The sequence below is a fragment of the Battus philenor genome, unplaced genomic scaffold, assembly GCF_028537555.1.
Source record: "Battus philenor isolate CCGP_79_NKW_IND1 unplaced genomic scaffold, ilBatPhil1.0.hap1 SCAF_22, whole genome shotgun sequence".
NCBI lineage: Eukaryota > Metazoa > Arthropoda > Insecta > Lepidoptera > Papilionidae > Battus > Battus philenor.
In genome coordinates this window covers 1,417,765-1,434,135 of record NW_027181685.1, presented here as the reverse complement: position 1 = coordinate 1,434,135, position 16,371 = coordinate 1,417,765, and the positions used below count along the sequence as shown (strand labels likewise).

The window sequence follows — 16,371 nt, the reverse complement described above, 5'->3', positions numbered from 1 at the left end:
GTTTCATGAAAACTGCAATCGACTTGTATTTTTTTATTAGTAGTTGCAATACACCTATCCTCTAAAACAGAGTTCCCCAAACTTTTTTGTGTCGTAGACCCCTTGCCATGTTTTTCCGTGTTGGGTAGACCCCCTACTTACCTGATATTGAATTCCTGTAAATTTCTATCTGTAGTGAAGTTTAGTGTTAAAAACTTAAAGTAAAAACACATGTTAATTTATACATTTATCAATTGAATTTAAATTAAAAATACTCAAAAAATTTTTTTTATCTGTTATGTAAAATATACTTAGCATATTTTTTAATTCATAGGTACTTTTATAAATAATGTAAATGTTTTGATATTATAAAATAGTATGATGTAAGTAAATAGGTACTATCGGTGTATGTGTTGAGATCTACTATCGTGGACTCCCATTTCATTTCATGGAACCCCATATTTTTTTTCGCTGACGTAGACGCCTTGCAGGTTGTCATAGGGATCTATGACAGGTGTCGATATAGACCACTTTGGGAATCACTGGTTTAGAGGATTGGAAAAAGCGTTGGCAAAAGTGCTTTTTATCGGATGAGAATTACTTTGAAGTATACGAAACTAATTTTGAAGAATAAATAAAGAATATTTTTTTATTTTTTTTATGGCGCCCGTTATTGGGTGCCTTTCGTTCACCACTATCTAGGGAGGAACAAGGTTTTTTTTACAATTCAATAATTTTTTTTCGTTTCTGTTTATATTTTTTACTATTCTTTTTTTCGTCATAATCTCAGTCAAACATTTCTCTATTTTTAAACGGTTTTATTTAGTTCGACCCGTACGGAATTTGTTTATTTGGGTCAAAATTAGAAATTGAAATTTAAGCACCTTCCCGTTGTCAGATTGATCTGAAATTTGGTACACACATTTAATTGAGATGATAATACAATATAATAAAGTCAATAACATTATAAATCTAAGATGGCCGCCGATACAGAATGGTGGATTACATATTTTTCCTTAACCCCCTCAATATGGGTATCAAATGAAAGGGCTACACTAGTAAAACACGATGATTATGTCAAAATTGAAAATTCAAGATGGACGCCGTTTCAATATGGCGGACTAGGAACATATTTTTCTACAACCACCACAATATGTGTATCAAAAAACCGTTTAATTTAAAAGTTTTTTTAATGTATTTATTCATCACAATATCTCACATTCCTTTGGCATACTTGTCTTCTATACGTCATCTTTCTTACTTCTTCGCTCCCAAAATATCACAGTAGGTTTCCTTTTATATCAAAGTACAATCTTATTTAAATCTTATAAGTTAAAAAAAGGTTTTGTAAATGATTTTATCTCTTACAACCTGGTACATAAATGTAATATTACGTAAAATATTACTTCCACAGATAACTCAAGGACTAAAACACAAAGATTATTAGAGCAAACAGGAAATTTTCAATAATTAATACAAATCAAGGATAATTATTGATGTCAGCGGTGTACTCTAGCGACTACAGGGGTCGGATGGGGTCAATCGAACTGTAAACACGGCTTAATAAATACAAAGCTATGTACAATCGCGTACAGAACATGATATTTATATTTATATTTTTAATTTTTATTTGATTTTCAAATTACTATAACGTACTATCTATATCTATACTAATACTAGCTGATCCCGCAAACGTTGTTTTTCAAAAAAAATTGATATTTTAAATTTACAAATAAAAAATAAGGGTTGATCGTAGAGGGGTGTAAATTTATGGTTGTATGTATTTTTATATGCTGTATCATAAAAAAATAAAAACAAAAAATTTCGTTAAAAAAATAAAAAATTTTTTTAAGTGTGAACAACCTTTATCACTTAGGGGTATAGAAAATAGATAGTAGCCGATTCTCAGACCTACTGAATACGCATATTAAATTTGGTAAAAATCAGTCAAGTCGTTTCAGAGGAGTTCAAGTTCGAACACCGTGACACGAGAATTTTATATATTAGAAATAAAATTGGAGTGTATGTTTGTAACATTAATATAAACGCTTTTTATATCATCATTTATTTCTATGTCCCCAAGATGGGGCGGAGGGCGTCCACAGTACGTCGATCCCGAACTGAGTTGAGCCTCGCGCTTTACTTCGCTCCACGTCATTCCAACTGCCTTCACTTCTGCAGTGATCGTCCGCCGGAAGGTTTGCTTTGGGCAGCTAAGTCTTCGCTTTCCTTGAGGATTCCATTCTAGAACTTGCCTCGGTATGTGATCAGGGTCCCCTTCACGTCCTCACAGTTTTATTCTGCAACTGTGGGCATATCAGTGAGAGTATATTTTTTTTAAAAAAATTACTATTAAAATCGTGTACTAAACAATTTGCCTACCTGTTACAATCAGTTTACATCAGTTGAGGTAGTTAATATTCCTGACACGTACTGTACCCGGCGATAAATATTGCACATCGACCTTTAGAAAGAGACAATCGGCTAATTTCGGCTTTGTAGAGCACTATCTCTGTCCCACAATGAATTATTTTTGAAAATTATAAATCAACACATTGCATGCGACTGTACAAATAGATAAGAACAATTAAATATTTACGTATTAACATTATTGACACATTCTCCGATTCTACAAGGAATTAAAATTACGTATAAAAGATAAAAAATCATAGGTCGAGAATGTATAAACAATTTAGAATATGTTTTGATTAATTGCGTGTTGTCGATGTTGTTGTACTAAAACTGTTTTTCTTTAATGGTCATTTCTATAAGGCCTCTTGTTCACACTCTATAATATAACTTTAGTGTTGTGCGTATACTTCATCATCACTACTCCATATTGACATCATCTGGTTGTGCACCAGTATCTGTGCGGTTGCCGTATTCACATCGATGATGAATCTTGCGATCGCATCTTGAGTCTCGTCCGTGTATCCACGCACGTGTGTGGCGTGATATCGCTACCACCGCGTGATGGACACTGTTATACAGCCTGAGGGTGTCCATTGTTCGACGGATGGTTCTGAGCCTCATTTAATGTTAGAGAGAGAAAGAGAGAGAAAGAGGAGTATGGTTGATACTTTTTTGAAGATATTTATAGGAAAAAAAATACACCAATACCTCACTTTGCGTCGTGGTTACGTTCCAAAAAAAACACGTCGCAAACTGTAACGCCGCAAAGTGAATTAAGATTTTCTATAGCAAACCATGTAAAGATCGAAGATATATTCCTGGGTTACGAAAATACTACTTTTTAAAAAGAAAATTGAACAAAGTAGACATTTAAAAAACAAAAATTATATAACCCTGCCAATAAATAAATTGGAAAAATGTTTACCTCTTTTGTAACCAGAAACAAAACGTAAAATGTTACGTAAGTTAATATTATCTTTTAAAAAACGCATAACACACTACGTAATTGAAACTGAACTCTAAAATTAGCAAGACAAAGTAATAAATCTAACGACGCACAGTGAAAATTAGTATTAATTAAACAGCGACGCAACTTCGAAAAAAAACGCAAAACGAAGCGACGCAAAGCGAGGTATTGGTGTACTATTAAAATCGTGTACTAAACAATTTGCCTAACTATTAGAATCAATTTACATCAGTTGAGGTATTTAATATTCCGGATACGTACTGTACCCGGCGATAGATATTGCACATCGACTTTTAGAAAGAGACAATCGGCTAATTTCGGCTTTGTAGAGCACTATCTGTCCCACACTACCTATGTCACGTTTTGTCAGTCGTATTTCGTGCGACAGATTATCCTATGTGCAATATTTGTCGCCGGGTACTGTATTTACAAGGCCTCCACCCGCGTACCAGGCTTAATGTGGGTCGTACCTTCCTTGGGACGTTTTCTAAGTTAACTTTATTTAATCTATTAATAAAATAAAGTGGTATATACTAGGATTAATAATGTAGGCTTCCATCTTTTTAGCCGATGGTCGCCCGCTGGTATAGACATCTTTCAAAGATCGCTACGGTGACTGGTTTTGTCCTGCCCGGATCCAGGACTTGGTCTTCCTGTTCTACCTAGTCTACCTGCTCGTGGTCGCCACTCGCCACTTGCAAAAACGATGTGCCATATACCCAAGCCTCTTGACTAGACCAAGACTTAACTCCCAATTTTATACCGATCATAAATTTAATTTTAAATGTATGCAGAACAATACAATATATCATTACCGCAAGTTACACGAAGTTGGCAATTTGACACCGACACTTACACAAAACACTGACTCAATACATTGTTTATAATATCAAAGCGCAATCGGAGGCGAATGAAATTAAAAACGTATTATTGAATCGACAAAAAAACAGCCTTTGTATTTTTAACTTTATTAAAACATATCTTAAGATTTAATTTATTTTACTTATTTAATATGAGACAAACGTACTGATGTAGTTCAAAGAATTGCACGTTTAAAGTGGGAGTGCGAATGGTATATCGTGTAACCTAAGGCTGTTGAGTACGACAAGGACCAATATTTAGCCTTTTACTTTACTCTTTCTTTCTTCTTTGAGTTCTTTGTTAATTCTTTGAGTAATTTGGCGGTGGCGGTTGTGTGATTCGCATTGTTTGCCGCATACGCATTTATCAGCGGGCTGGCGGGCGGTGCATTTTATTGCACGACTACCACTGCATGTGCGGAAGTGGCTAAATATTGGTCCTTTTCTTAATTAGGATGGACTTCCGCGAGGTAACGCCTGATTCCATTAAATATATAAGGCTGTTGAAGCTGGAAGGTTCTCGAATGGCGATTTATATGAAAACGATCTATCTATGGAAATTATTAATGCTGCATGCAGACCGCTTCTCACCGGTATTATTAATAATCTATGGAATATATGGGATGTTCTGCTAATATAAAAAACAAAATTGAGTCTAAGTGGTTGATGGACTTTTGAATTGTCTTAAACACAAAACTGTTAGGGCCATGATTTGGGGTCGAAAGATCTTCGAGTCGGGGGACCTGGTGTGAGTAGGCCCCCTTCTTGGCGGACCCACGATATAGTGAAGGTCGCAGGAAGTAGCTGGATTCAGGCAGCGCATGACGGTTCATCACGGTGATCTTTGAAAAAGCCCATGCGATGGGCGTCTATCAGATACGACCATTCAGTGACCACTTCTATATGTCCTGAGAAGAATTTTAAAATTGCCCGGACAATAATCGAAGTCAAATGCTTCGCCTATAAAGGATAACAAAAAAATAGTTAAGTGTTCAGTTTTAAATTTTAAAATAATTTTGTAACTGGCCAGTACGAATATATTTCAAACATGATTTTAAGGTTGCAAATATAACTAAACATGTAACACTGAATAGACTTGATGAACCCCAAAGTTCGTTTTACAAATCGCCAAAGCTGGAAGGCCTGGTGAAAGTTGATACATGAATCAATTGTTATAGAAAGCGAAATGTTAGACGAAGATAATTGCACACGACCAACGAAGCCTTCACGCCTCACAAAGAGGCAACGACGCGAGCTCTCGCACCTAACTGCACTTGCGTTTAGAAAGTCGACAGTTAATTTTACACCTATTTAATATAGTCATATACATTACACAGCACGAATGAGTGGATTACCACGTTACATTTATAAAATTTCAAATTCAAATTATTAATGATCTAATATATAAAATTCTCCTGTCACGGTGTTCGAACTTGAACTCCTCTGAAACGGCTTGACCGATTTTTACCAAATTTTATATGCGTATTTAGTAGGTCTGAGAATCGGCTACTATCTATTTTTCATACCCCTAAGTGATAAGGGTTGTTCACCCTTAAACTTTTTTTTTTACTTTTTTGACGAAATTTTTTGTTTTTATTTTTTTATGATACAACATACAAAATACATACAACCCTAAATTTTCACCCCTCTACGATTAACCCTTATTTTTATTTGTTAATTAAAAACTATTTTTTTTTTTTGCAAAACAACGTTTGCGGGATCAGCTAGTAATAATATAAATGTAGCTTGATGACGCGATAGGCCACCCACTATGTGGAACGACGACATAGTTAAGATCGAAGTCGCTGGATAGGGGCAGTTCAGCTGGTGATCGTTGGATGATGATGAAGATACATTAATAAAGTACGGTACCACCGCCCGTTATACATCACCGGTCGGACCGTGTGCGAAACGCTGTAAGTAACGAATAATTTTGCATACGTTCAATCACAAATTGGGGCCGCGCTGTTATTTAAAATTAAAACGCTCTGATGCATTTAATAAACACGACATAAGGTTCTATCTCTATCTATCGATCTATTCTCTACCAATCGAACCTCCTTTGTACGTTTAAAAACAAAATAAATCACCAAATGTGTTTTCATTACATTTTCATCACAATATATATATATATATATACATATACATCATATATATGGGTCGACAGACCAAGTTCAACTTATCAAACAACTAAAAATCTCTTAAATGCTTATAAAAGTTACTTAATAACATTTTATTTTTAGATTTAAAACTAAGAAACGTAAGGTTTTAAATATCTTGTAAAAGCCTGCCAAGCGATTATGGTATATCACTTCAAAGGGGATATTCAACATGCCATACCTCTGGGAGAAAAGAAGTTTAGTGGGATTATTACTTACTAAAACTAAACTATAGCTCAATATTTATTTTAAACGAGATATGGGTATTTCGATGTTCGTATAGTTTTTCAGGATAGGTCTGCCCCCTGATAAATGTTCCATCCGCATGTTGTTCATCATCTCTTACGTTTACCTTCTCTCTTCTTTCTTTTACGTCTTTAGCCCACTTCTCTTTCAAGCATACGATAGTATGTTCAGATCGTATTATAAAATGTCATAAATTTGTATATATAAGAAGAAATACTTTTTATTACATCTTATAAAATGCATTAGGTTTACGTTCGTGGCGGTATAATGGCAAATGCCACAGACACGAGCAGAGACCATTTACGACTGTTAATATAGTATTTATGATGTGGTAATGAAAACATCGTTATGCGAATATGCCGTATAATATTCCAGATGCCATATCGATCTCGTATTAACCGAGAGTAATAAATTTAACAATCGTAAGTTAAATCTATAAAAGCCTACTTACAAGGTATAGATCTCCTTAAATATATTTATGAAGGGTATATTTTAAATAGAAAGTGTAGATGAAGACGAAGGTGGTACACGCTCAAAGAAATATGTTCACTCTACTCTTAAAGGTTCCAGAGTTCAACTCATCAGTAAAAATAGACCCAGACAGGTCGTTCCAAATCTTAGTGACTCTCACCAAAAACGAGCTGTCAAACCGTTTAGTTCGACTTTTGGGTATGTCAACAACGTATGGATGAAACTTTTGCATGCGCCTAGTAGTTCGGTAAAGGAATGGAGATGGCTCAGTTCGAAAAGAGCCTTCGAGCACTCTCTAAAGTGTATCCTATAAAAATAATATAAACATGATATCCGATAAGCTGGGAACTCGATGTCGACGCTCAATATATATATATATATTAGTAAAAAAGACAATTCCTATCATAAGCTACTGGTTCTCCAATAGCCGCCTGGTGGTAGGTATCTTGACCTGGAAGTGTGTGGAAGAGGACGAATATAATATTGGAACTATCCGTAGAAATAAAAGAGAGATATCAACAATAGCGAGAGAGGCAAATGATAGTATGATACCTTTCTCAACAATATTATACAAGTCTAATGATTTTATTCTTACAATTTATAAAGCTAAACCCAATATAAAAGTATTGACACTTAGTTCAATGCGTTCATCCGTTGAAATTGAAAAAAGTGACAGTCGTGTAGTCGTGACAAAGATAATGAAATTTTACAATAGCACAAAATTCGGTATAAACGTAACCGATCTAATGCACAGAAAATATAGTTAAATCTAAATCTCAAAGATAGCCTTTACAGGTATTTTTCAATATTTTAAATTAGATTTTATATAATAAAACAGCGAGTGAAGAAATATCGCGACTAGAATTTTTATTTCAATAAGCAGAAGAGCCAAGAGACAGCTAAATAATAAACGTTCATCAAAAAAATAATAATAAACACTGTTACAGATTTTTCAATACGGAAACATTGTGAAATAAGGTATTGTAAACTCAATAAGACTAATAAAATATGTGTAAAATGTAAAAAAAACGCATGTTTAAAATGTGTCATACAAAATAATGTAAATTATAAAAAAAATGTGCTGAAAACACATAATAAAGTAAATAAGACTTTCTAAATAGAAAAGCGAGGAGTGGGTTTAAATTGTAGCGCCAGAAAAAAGTCTTGTTTACTATCCAACTACCTAATATCTCTTTCTATATTAAAACACATACTTTATTTTGTAGCGGTTATTTGACCGCCTGTGGTAGGATTAGGTATATATGTAAGAAAAGGACCAACTACGTCTGTATTTGACACTAATCGGTGTAACATAACTCCTGAAGATGCTCCGTGGAGGGGTGAAACACGTGTTGAGTGATTTAACGGTGGTAGTTGTGTAATTCGCATTGTTTGCCGCATGCGCATTTATCAGCGGGCTGGCGAGCGGTGCACTTTGTTGCACGACTACCACTGCATGTGCGGAAGTGGCTAAACATTGGTCCTTTTCTTACTTAGGTTGGACTTTCGCAAAATAACGCCTGATTCCATTAAATATTTAGCTATGTATGAGATGTCAGAAGGTTCAGTGTTAAACTGTCTTTAAAGTCGTACATAATTATCACGATAGACCAGGTCTTCTTAAACTATGGGTCTGGAACTTTATTATATATACGTACAGTCATACCTTTGAAAGCATTTGTTAATTTTCAAATTATTTTAAGACAAGAATTTTCAACAGCACAACTAAATAAATACATTTAAATGACAAGAATCATTGATAATGATGTCGCTTGATTATTTTGATTTCATTTAGGCTATATCTGATAGTGTATGTGTATAAATCTGTAATTTTAAACTTTATCAAAAGATTTGTTGTTGTGGAGTTTCTTCCTGCTTCTTCTACACGACCGTTACACCATAAATTAAATAAGTTGACGATCAATAATAGTTCTGTTAAAGTTTCCAATGTTGAATAAATAAATTTTACCTTGGTGACACAATTTTTTTAGAACTGGCCAGATCAAAAATAATATTTAAAAAATGTTTCAAAATTCGAATAAAGAACTCTTCACTATTATGATCATGAGCATCATTCTCTTATTTATTTAGCAAATTGACGGCAACTTAAAAATAAATACATTTAAAAAACTGTTAAGTTAAACGGTTTTTTGATACCCATATTGTGGTGGTTGTCGAAAAATATGTACCTAGTCCGCCATATTGGAACGGCGTCAATCTTGAATTTTAAATTTTGATATAATCATCGTGTTTTACTAGTGTAGCCATTTCATTTGATACCCATATTGAGGAGGTTAAGGATAAATATGTAATCCGCCATTTTGTATCGGCGGCCATCTTAGATTTATAATGTTATTGATTTTATTATATTATATTGTCATCTAAATTAAATGTGTGTACCAAATTTCAAATCAATCTGACAACGGGAAGGTACTTAAATTTCAATTTCTAATTTTGACCCAAATAAATAAATTCCGTACGGGTCGAACTAAATAAATCCGTTTAATAATTATGTTAAATGTCGTTATGGAATTGACACGAGATAATTTTCTTTATACTATGTCTTTGCTTATGTCGGAGGTCTAATATATCTGTCTGGTAGATGTAGATACTAATTTAAAAATATAGTCACATGCGAACGCATAACAATAATTTAAAATTAGTTTTATTACTCTGTACAGTTGACTAAAACATAATATTTACAATATAAACCCGTAAACGTTTTATATTAAATAGAGACATAAATATGTAGAATAAACACACGCTCGCACAGAGCAGCGCACGGTCAGAGCCGTAAACAGCTATAAAAATAAACGGTTCAGACTAGATGAGGCAATAGCTTGACGTGTGATTGATACAACGCATTCACAATTGATATATCCGTGTAATGGAGGTGTTTTTCTTCTCTTCGGAGTTTGATTACAAAAGTGATTGCCTGGCTGTTGAAACCTGCTGCGTGTTACAAGCGGGTCGCTTGTTTTAACTAGTATTTTAGTACAAACTTTTTCTGCTTTTACATACAGACGTACAAATATATTTTATAATTAAAAAAAGTATTATTATATCGTATATCATTTATTACTATGTCCCCAAGATAGGGCAGAAGGCGTCCACTACGTCGCCATCCCGAGCGGTCTTGAGCCTCGCGCTTTACTTCGCTCCACGTCATTCCAACTGCCTTCACTTCTGCAGTGATCGTCCGCCGCCAGGTTTGCTTTGGATGTCCACGTCTTCGCTTTCCTTGAGGATTCCATTCTAAGGCTTGCCTCGGTATGTGATCAGGGTTCCTTCGGAGCGTGTGGCCTATCCAGTTCCACTTGCAGCGTTTGATCTGCTGGTCGGAAAGTTTCTCAGGCTAGGGAGAGCAGAGGGAGCAGAGAATTCGTCGAAGACATTTGTTAACGAAGACTTGTTTTATTATACATTAAATCGTATGAACATATATCAAAAGGTTAACATGTGGTAATATGTGTGTACGCATATATAATAAATTTCTACGAGATATCTTAGACAGTTCCTCAGTTTTAAATCTAAAATTAAAGGTGTATTATTAAATAGGCCTTATATTCAGCATTTGAGAATTTTTATTTGGTCGAAATATATGTAACTATGTTTGTTGACTCATTAACATGGTTGATATGATAATGTATATATGAAAATTTGTTAAATTTCATTTAAAAGAGCAAGTGTTGAGTTTTTGGCGAGCTCTCCGTTCTGTGCCGGTGGTAACTTACTAATTATAAATATTTAATGGAATCAGGCGTTACCTTGCGGAAGTCCAACCTAAGTAAGAAAAGGACCAATATTTAGCCACTTCCGCACATGCAGTGGAAGTCATGCAATAAACCACTGCATGTGCGGAAGTGGCTAAATATTGGTCCTTTTCTTACTCAGTTGTTAGACCTCCATATGTCATAATTATTTCGTTATATAAAATGGCGATATGACTTGCTGAATAATACGTACATATATATACCCGATACACTCTGTCCAAAAATCGATTTAGAATCGATCGTATTTAGAAATAATAAATAATGTAATGGTAACATAGTCGAAAAAAGCGTATTCGAAATTTGAATTGCTACATGTTTAAATATTTTTTTTTGTAATTTCAAGTTGCAGACTTTGCTGCGAAAAGTAATAGGATTTCGCATTGGAATAGAAAAAAAATAAATCAATATAACATATATCCCATGATCATTTTATACAGGATGAATGAAAGTAGTTTTAAAAACTTTTTAGCTATCAATAGAATTGTTAAAAAAAAATAATGCCGCATCTAGAGATTCTAATTCCATATTCAAAACCTTGAAAATAAAATAACGTATCGAGGCATGTTAACGACATTATGACGTCAGTTCATTCATCTTTTTTTTTTCATTTAACAATGCATGAAGCGAATTTGAATTTTAATGCTTTTATTATAAAGTCCATTACCATACGTAGCGTGTAGCGCCCGTATGCAATCTCTAATTTATTTTTATTGGCGCTTGCGTTGTTCTGGGATACGAATTGATTGCACAATTTATGTATATGCACTTTATACTGCCTTTGAACCTGACTTTACTTGTCAATGTCTGCCCATAGAAACAATAGAATCGCTTTTTTTTGTTAAAATAGCTCCTATTTTTTCCTGTGTTGTGTGTGTCTCTGTCTCTCTCTCTCTCTCTCTGTGGGTGTATATATATATCTATGAGTCTGTGTCTTTCTCTCCTCTCTTTGCTCTCTCTCTCTTCTCTCTATATATCTATGTGTCTGCCCTTTTCTCTCCGTTCTCGTCTTTATATATATATCTATCTGTGTTCGTGTCTTTTTCTCTTCTCTCTCTTTCTCTCTGTATATAAATATCTATTTATGAGTCTGTTTCTTTCTCTCATCTCTTTGCTCTCTCTTTTCTCTCTAAATAATGTGTCTGTCCTTTCCGCTTTCGTCTTTCTCTACATATATCTATGTAAGTGTCCGTGATTTTCTCTTCTCTTCTCTCTCTCTCTCTCTCTCTTTTTGTCTGTCTATGCGTGTGGGTGTAAACAAAAAACTACGAACGCCGAAGATGTGTATACATAAATAATTTGATTTTGTTTACTACGTTACACATTCTTTCTTACGTCTTTCGTATTTAAATAAAATAAAATATTACAATTATACATTGAACCAATAATAATATAACAATTACCATAATCGCGTTATAATTATCTACGTTGACCTCATAACGGGCTGATTTAATGTAGGGTAGCAACGGTGCAATTAAATTTTGGGACAAAGCAGAGTTCATTAGAATATTATCGCAAATTTATGAAGTACTTCCGATATTCTATTACGCAAAGTGGTCACAAGGAAAGTAGGTTTATTGTTTATTTAACTTTATTAATAATTATTACAAGAGTTATTAGCAATGTAATATACTCGTATACTACTGTGATAAAAAAGTAAGACAGGTAATTTATTTTCTGTATGTTGTTAGGACTGTCTATAACAGTGATTCCCAAAGTGGTCTATATCGACCCCTAGGGGTCTATGACAACCTGCAAGGGATCTACGTCAGCGAAAAAAAATTTGGGGGTCCATGAAATGAAAATGGGGGTCCACGATAGTGGTACTCAACATATACACTGATAGTACCTATTTACTTACATCATACTATCCTATAATATCAAAATATTTACATTATTTAAAAAAAGTACCTATGAAGTAAAAAAATTATTATATATGTTTATAAAATTGTGTAAGTTGTAGGATGTTGGTATAATAGATTGGTTTAGTTGGTATAGTAGATACAAAATTTAATTTGAGTAGTTTTAATTTAAATTCAATTAATAAATGTATAAATTAACATGTGTTTTCACTTTAAGTTTTTAACACTAAACTTCACTACAGTTAGAAATTTACATGAAATCACTATCAGGTAAGTATGCGGTCTACCTAAAACGGAAAAACATGGCACGGGTCTACGATACAAAAAAGTTTGGGGAACTCTGTTCTATAACATTCTCCAAGTTGTTTATCAAATTCTAAAATTGTTTGCGCCCTGATAACATATCTGCTCTTATATTATCTTTCTTATTTCGAAAGATATTTCCTTTTCGAATATATTGACTGGGAGTCAAAAATTTACATTTCACCCCACATGCGGACCGCGAGTTTAACACCCCTGTTTTACACATTTGAACTCGTTAACCTTTTAAGTGCCATGAGGATCGCCGGCTACCTCACGATACCCAACAATAGGTGCCGTGAGGGCCGCCAGCTACCTCACAATTTTTCATCTGTACATCTAAGGAATATTATTTTTTTCCGACCCTCCGGTAATTATTAGCTTCATTAGACACCTAGCAACTGGATCACGGAATGGTATACGATTTGCAGTATGTTTTAGAAGCGGTTACCATGGGTGCCAATGAGACCGCGGGCGGCCTCACTTTTTATATAAAATTTACATTAGAATATGTATATAGAAACCTTTCTTTGTATTGAATTCACAATTTATTAATATTTCAAAGCAGGCTTTGAAAACCTATCGTGTTTTCTGTGTTACAAAAACGTGACCCGCCGGCGACCTCATGGCACACCGAGTACTCTGTTGCCTTTAAGTGCCATGAAGGTCGCCGGCGGTCTCAGTACATATCGATATACATAATGTGTTATATTCATTCATAGAATGTAAAGATCCCAAATTTTCACATAAGGAAAGCCTACACCTGATATTTCCATTTGGCACCTGGGGAAGTCATGGCCAAAACAGCTTGGCAGTTAGAAGGTTAAATAATTTTTCATATAGATTTTATTCTCATACTTCTTTACTGTATTTACATAAAAGACATTGTACTTTTACGTTTTTCTTTACGTTGTGATATACCGTAAACGTCACAACGTGAGCCGTGAGCAATTAGCGGAAGCTGCTCTCACACGCTCGGAGGAAACGGCCAATTCTCGTTGTATAGCGGCATCTCATGTTTTATGCACGAGCGTAAAAGCCTCCAATTTGTGAGGTACGTAAGGTCTGTGACTTTTGTGATATTGGATACTTCGGATTGGATTGCTATATGATATATACAGGATGATTGCTAACAGATCTAAAAGGTTTAAAGTAGTTGAATATATATCTTATTAGTTAAGTACATCCTATGAAAAAAAAATTCTTTTAAATAATAATACAATGAAAATTTTGGCCAATATTGGCTGAAATAGATCTCGACTGTTTCTACTTTAGCCAATATTGGCTAAAATAGATCTTGGCAGCCTCTACTTTAGCCAATGTTGGCTAAAATAGATCTCGACAGTCTCTATTTTTGCCAATATTGGCTAAAATAGATCTCGACAGCCTCTACTTTAGCCAATATTAGCCAAAATAGATCTCTACAGTCTCTACTCTAGCCAATATTGGCTAAAATAAATCTCGACAGTGTCTACTTTAGCCAATATTGGCTAAAATAGTATTCGACAGTCTCTACTTTAGCGAACATTGGCTAAAATAGATTTCGACAGTCTCTACTTTAGCGAACATTGGGTAAAATAGATTTCGACAATCTCTACTTTAGCGAACATTGGCTAAAATATATCTCGACAGTCTCTACTTTAGCCAATATTGTCTAAAATAGTTCTGAACAGCCGCTACTTTCGCCGCCGAACTCAGCGCAGTCTTTATGGTGATCGCGGAACATTCCGCGCTTCTCGACGCGCTTTAAGGGGAATTTAACTAAATTTGACAGCAGCCTCCAATAAATAGGTCCACTGCCCTATCACATTCATTCCTCTATATACCTACAAAAATATAGCCTACTTTCGTGCTTCTTATCTTCCGTGAACTAGTGCAATTTTTTTTAATTTTTATAATTCGCTAACTCATTTCCACGAAGCAGTACCAACCCGTAAAGCCATCAGTCTCTCTATCAACAGAAAGAGAGAAAGAGAAAGAGTCTAGCTCTAACATAAATTGACATGTCTCTTCTGCAATACAAAACATGTACGAATATACCTAAATAAATAAGACGATGAACAGATATTACATCTCAGCTTGTATAAACACTGCTAATGAGGTATCATTACTTTGTTATTTTTTCTAGCTACAGGTATCTATATCTCGTAACTAGATACCCCTGTAGTTTTATAGTGAGACGCGTTTTAATTACAAGTGGGAAGAACATCTGTTCGTTCCGTCAATGTACTTTAAAAATAAATATATTGCATCAAAGGAAGTTTCTTTATTCACTTTATAACACTTAAAACGAACCAAAACTTTATTGGTCTGACAAAGGTTTTTGTTTTACGTTCATATATTCTATACGCTTTGACCGAAATAAAAATAATTTTTTTAACAGATACATATTTAATAAAGTTTCATTTGATGTACAATTTAAAATTGAGTGTACAGGACATATGCGCGAAGTGTGTACATTGCATGACGGTAAGCTAATGTTCGAATTTTCTCAATTGCGTTACATATATAAAGATTTACCTGGTATATATTAATTAAAATTGAAGTTAGGATAAACTTTAGCAATTTATTTGGCTGTGATAAATCTTAAAACAGGCATCTACACATAAGCCCACATTACAAAGTAATAAAAGGACCAATATTTAGCCACTTCCGCACATGCAGTGGTAGTCGTGCAACAATGTGCACCGCCAGCCCGCTGATAAATGCGCATGCGGCAAACAATGCGAATTACACAACCGCCATTGTCAAATCACTCAACACGTGTTTCACCCCTCCACGGGGCATCTTCAGTAGTTATGTTACACCGATTAGTCCTAAACACAGAGTCCTGGCATATTTGTATGTAATTCGCATTCCATCACCAAATAATTTCACTATCTCCTTTCTTTCATCAGACAAGGTATTCGTACAGTTGAAATACCTTCTATCAGCACTAAGAGTTTTGTTAATACTATTTTAGTGCGAACAGCCAAGGAGTGAAACAACCTGCCGGTGTCAATGTTTCCTGACAATTATAATTAGGAGTCTTTAAGACAAGAGTGAATAGGTTTCTTCTAGGCAAGCGTGTACTTATTCTTGTTTGAAATTGATGCCGTTATCCCAGGAGCTTTTACAGCTTAATCGGAGCTGAAGGGTCGGTGAACTTAAAACAAAAGCTGGGTAGATGTATTCCAGTTGTACGATGACGTTTGCACGTAGTAAACCGCTCTACCCGAGTAGAGCTGTGTAGTGTTGATGTTGTGTATGCGGCTTGGGACGGCAGCGTGGACTACAGTCGAGCCATGGAGAGATCCAGATCCAACCTCAGTCCGCCCACGCTGTTGTCATAAGGTAGCGGGCGGC

The 16,371-nt window shown here is 34.7% G+C and overlaps 1 protein-coding gene across 2 annotated transcripts in view; it reads left to right on the top strand.

Annotated features, from left to right (window-relative positions):
- The window catches only part of kek5 (kekkon 5), a 151,973-nt gene that overhangs the window by 119,689 nt on the left and 15,913 nt on the right, over positions 1-16,371 (top strand). The gene's annotated exons all lie outside the window — the stretch shown is intronic.